At 51.6% G+C, this 4,762-nt stretch overlaps 1 pseudogene across 1 annotated transcript in view; it reads right to left on the minus strand.

The window, feature by feature from the left end:
• The window catches only part of LOC108543945 (tubulin alpha-1C chain-like), an 8,315-nt pseudogene extending 6,047 nt beyond the window's left edge, over window positions 1–2,268 (minus strand). The window contains exon 1 of the transcript XR_001889709.1: window positions 2,088–2,268. The product of XR_001889709.1 is annotated as a tubulin alpha-1C chain-like (transcript). The remainder of the gene's footprint in view (window positions 1–2,087) is intronic.
• Between the last annotated feature and the right edge of the window lie 2,494 nt (window positions 2,269–4,762).

Consider the following 4,762-nt stretch of genomic DNA (forward strand, 5'->3'; position numbering starts at 1 on the left):
GGGCGACAGAGCGAGACTCCGTCTCAAAAAAATAAATAAATAAAATAAAATAAATGCTTCTTCTATTTTGGCACCCACAATATTCTTTCATTGCTCAGCCTAAACTGTCTTCTTGAAGCTTCTTGAAGTGTCCTCGGCCACTGCCTTACCCTCCACTCTCCCCTGGCCACGTGGGAGAAAGTGAGGCACCGGTGGAGTCAATTGGTCTAGTGTTCACTGGATAAGCAGCTCTTTCCTCTCGTTAAAAAAACAAGAAAATTTAACCAGTGTTCGCCCAAATCAGTCTGCTGCCGCTCTCCTGCTTTTTTTTCTTTTTTAATTTTTAATTTTAAAAACAGAGTTTCACTCTTGTCACCCAGACTGGAGTGCAATGGCACCATCTCAGCTCACTGCAACCTCTGCCTCCCAGGTTCAAGTGATTCTCCTGCCTCAGCCTCCTGAAGCAGCTGGAATTACAGGCGCTCGCCACCAGGCCCAGTTAATTTTTATGTATTTTTAGTTGAGACGGGGGTTTCACCATGTTGGCCAGGCTGGTCTTGAACTCCTGACCTCAGATGATCCACCCGCCTCGGACTCCCAAAGTGCTGGGATTACAGGCGTGAGCCACCGCGCCCGGCCGCTCTCCTGCTTTTTAAAGGGTCTCACTACTTTGTGAATCACACTTTTACCAGTATTTTTGGTATTGCTTGAAAAGAAACAAGTTGTACAGTGCGACATATACATGTATTTACATATGAGTTTTATATTTAAATTCATATATGTATTTTTGAGATAAGGTCTGGTTGGAGTGCAGTGGTGGGATCTAGGCTCACTGCAGCTTCCACCTCCCAGGCTCAAAAGATCCTCCCACCCCTGCCTCCCGAGAAGCTACAGGCGCGCATCAAGATGCCCAGCTAATTTTCGTATAGACGGAGTTTCACCGTGTTTCCCAGGCTGGTCTCGACCTCCTGAGCTCAAGCGGTCCTCCCGCCTCGGACTCCCAAAGTGCTGGGATTACAAACATACGCCATCGCGCCCGGCCTAAGATAGTTGTTTTCAATACTTCTGGAAGCTTTATAGAGAACACTCAAGTTATGTATAATTTCACGTTTCTTGAAAACCGAACTAAGAACACGTGGTACTAGTTTACTCTGGGGTTTCCGTTTTTTTTTGAGACGGAGTTTCGCTCTGTCGCCCAGGCCAGAGTGCAGTGGCGCGATCTCGGCTCAGGGCAACCTACGCCTCCTGGGTTCAAGCGATTTTCCTGCCTCAGCCTCCCGAGTAGCTTATAGGCGCGCGCCACCACGCCTAGTTTTTTGTTTTTTGTTTTTTTTTTTTTTTAAGTAGAGACGGGGTTTCACCACGTTGGCCAGGCTGGTCTCGAACAAGTGCTGGGATTACAGGCGTGAGCCACCGCACCGGGCCAACTCTGATTTTATAAGAAAATATCCTTTTGTGGACGTGTTTTTAAACCCGGCTTAAGTAGAAAGCTTCAGCTGTAAACCTACCACTAGATTAACACCAGAAATGCAGGTTTAGGCAACGTGAAAGTTAATTATTCCCTTCCAGGGAGGGGCCCGCCTCCATCCTCAGGTGGACTGGCGCAGTTGGAAGCTCTTCCCAGGGCCGGGCCACAGGTGACTCAGCAGCGAGTCACTGGGTGCTGGAGAGTGGGCGCCAGGAAGTGCTGCACCGTCGGTGCGGGAGCGCACGAGGGCCTCCGGGGCCCGGTGCGTAAGGCAGTGGGAAAGAAAAGTCGCTTGAACGTGGGGAGGGATTTTTAGTTTAAGTTCTTGGAGGCCAATGACTAGGCTCCTTGACCTTCCTCCCTAGTACAGTCGCGGGCCCTGCGGGGAAAGCCCTCACTAGGATCAAGTGGGCTTTCCATTTCCACTGAGGGCGGCACCCGGGCCAGGTCTTCGGGACCGAACTGGTGTCTGCCCAGTGAACTCGACCTTCCAGTCCGGCCACCACAAGCCAGGTTAACCGGAGGGGACCGGGGCCGTCTGGAACTGTCCTGGGCGTGGCCCGAGGTGCAGGCGGTAGTTCCTGGGCCCGCCGTCCCCTGGGACGCGCACTCTTCCCCAGCCCCGAGGGACCCCACTCACCATGACTACAACTTGAAGGGGTCTGCGGCGCTGAAAGGAGGCGAAGGGCAACAAGTATCTCCCACTAACAGACTACCAAGGAGTCCGGGGGAGAAGTAGTGAAAGGGTGGGTGGCCCCGAGGGGCCTTATATACCCGGCTCCCGGCCACGTGTCGTGAGGGCGGACCCCGGCCCCGCCCCGGGCCGCCACCGCCCCACCTTCGAGCCCTGGTCTGCGCCAGGCCGCACCCGCGGAGTTGGGGCGCGCGGCGCTGATTGGCTGATTCAAACGTTCAAACCAAATTCGTCGGAAGGAGCCAGAAGCAGGAAGGGGAGGAAACAGAGGAAGGGTCCTGGGGCTGGAGAATGGGCCGGGACAGGGACTGAAGCATCCACTGGGAGGAGGGAGCAGGCCAGCGTCTGCCCCGTCCCCAGTGGGTGCGGGGGCGTCAGGTGGGCAAAACCCCAGCGAGGGGAAACGCCAGGTAAGAGGGCGACCGCGCCCAGGAGGGAAGCCCTTCCTGCACCGCCCTGGCCTCGCCTCCGGTCCCCGCGGCTGCGCTCCCTACGCAGCCGGGGAGGCGCCGACGCCGGGGCCAGGCTGCGGGTTCCGCCTGGGAGTCCTGGCTGCCGGGCACCCCAGCTGGGCCCTTGGGCGCCCGCTCCCCTCGCCGCTGAGGGCTGTCCAGAGGGAGGGCTTGCTCCCCACTCTAGGTCTGAATCACCACGAACGCACCTTAAACCCTATTCCCACATTTTTGGCTGCTTTTCCTTACCTCCTCTTTAAATGAATCTTTGGCTCATAACAGTCTCCTCCCTATAGCTGCAAAAGCGGTTTTTTCAGTTCATTAGGATAATGAATAGCTTCCATTTTTTGATTGCTAACTATTCAGAGTAGTTGGCTTTTTTTTGGGGGGGGGGGGGCGGGGCGACGGAGTCTCGTTCTGTCACCCAGGCTGGAGTGCAGTGGCGGGATCTCAGCTCGTTGTAACCTCTGCCTCCCGGGTTCAAGCGATTCTCCTGCCTCAGCCTCCGGAGTAGCTGAGACTACAGGCGCGTGGCACCACACCCGGCTAATGTTTTGTATTTTTAGTAGAGACGGGGTTTCACAGTGTTAGCCAGATGGTCTCGATCTCTTGACCTCGTGATCTGCCCGCCTCGGCCTCCCAAAGTGCTGGGATTACAGGCGTGAGCCACCGCGCCCGGCCGAGTAGTTGGCTTTTCATATCACATGATCACATTTCATTCATATGACAAGCCCTATGAATTATTATCCCCAGTTTGCAGATGAGGCAAGTAGGGCTCCTAGGAATTAAACCCTTCAACACTAACTTGTACTGCTTCATACTAAATGTGCCTCTCTGACCATCTCTGCCAAGGTTTCTCAGAAGCGCCCTTTATTTCTGTTGTTTTTGTTTCTCGGCAACTCTGTCACGTCATCTTAGCTCATGAATTCCTTGACCATCTCTGGGAGACACAGTTTATGGAAATATTGAGAGAACAAAAGTGAATTTTCTGGCTGGGCACGGTGGCTCACGCCTGTAAGTGCAGCACTTTGGGAAGCTGAGGCAGGCAGGTCGCTTGAGGTGAGGAGTTCAAGATATATACTTCAACTCACACACACAAAATGGCCCTTGTGGAACATATGTGTAGAGATTTTAGTCTTAGTAGAGCTTTTCAACTTTTTCATTCATTCCCCAGATATATTTAGCACAGTATCCGAGGTGCTTAGGGAATATGTGTGAGCAAAACTGATGGCCCTGCCTCATGGAGAGTGTATTCTAGAGTGGGATAAGGAAGAAAACGAACAGGCCTGGCGCAGTGGCTCAAGTCTGTAATTCCAGCACTTTGGGAGGCTGACCTGGGCGGATCACTTGAGATCAGGAGTTTGAGACCAGCCTGGCCAATATGGTGAAATCCCATTTCTACCAAAAAAAAAAATGCAAAAATTAGTCAAGCATGGTGGTGCAAACCTGTAATCCCAGCTACTTGGGAGGCTGAGGCAGAATTGCTTGAACCTGGGAGGTGGAGGTTGCAGTGAGCAGAGATCGTGCCACTGCACTCCAGCCTAAGTGACAGAGACTCTGTCTCAGGAAAAAAAAAAAAAAAAAAAGTAATTCTCTTTAAATAAATTTTAAGCATTGGGATCCATATTTAAATTTGCTGCCCTCTGCTGGAATTTTTTTGGGAAAATTTCTTTCCTGGATAGACAGTTAAACATTTACCCTTTACGTTAATAGATCTTTATGAGTCTAAAATTACAGTGTAAGGAGAGGCAGAAACTGATCTTACTTTTAGTTGACAGTTTCCAGAATTCACCAAAATAGGCTAAATTATTATTATTATTTTGAGATGAAGTCTCGCTCTGTTGCTCAGGCTGGAGTGCAATGGCACGCTATCAGCTCACTGCAACCTCCACCTCCCAGGTTCAAGCAATTCTCCTGTCTCAGCCACCCAAGTAGCTGGGATTATAGGCATGTGCCACCACGCCCAGCTAATTTTTGTATTTTTAGTAGAGATGGGGTTTCACCATGTTGGTCAGGCTGGTCTCAAACTCCTGACCTCAGGTGATCCACCGGGCTCAGCCTCCCAAAGTGCAGGGATTACAAGTGTGAGCCAATTCGCCCAGACTATGCTAAATTATTAATAGGGTGACAGAAGACATGCTTCAGTGATCAGCCTTTTTTTTTTTTTTT

The sequence above is a fragment of the Rhinopithecus bieti genome, unplaced genomic scaffold (genome assembly GCF_001698545.2).
Source record: "Rhinopithecus bieti isolate Rb0 unplaced genomic scaffold, ASM169854v2 scaffold_24390, whole genome shotgun sequence".
In the NCBI taxonomy this organism is placed as follows: domain Eukaryota; kingdom Metazoa; phylum Chordata; class Mammalia; order Primates; family Cercopithecidae; genus Rhinopithecus; species Rhinopithecus bieti.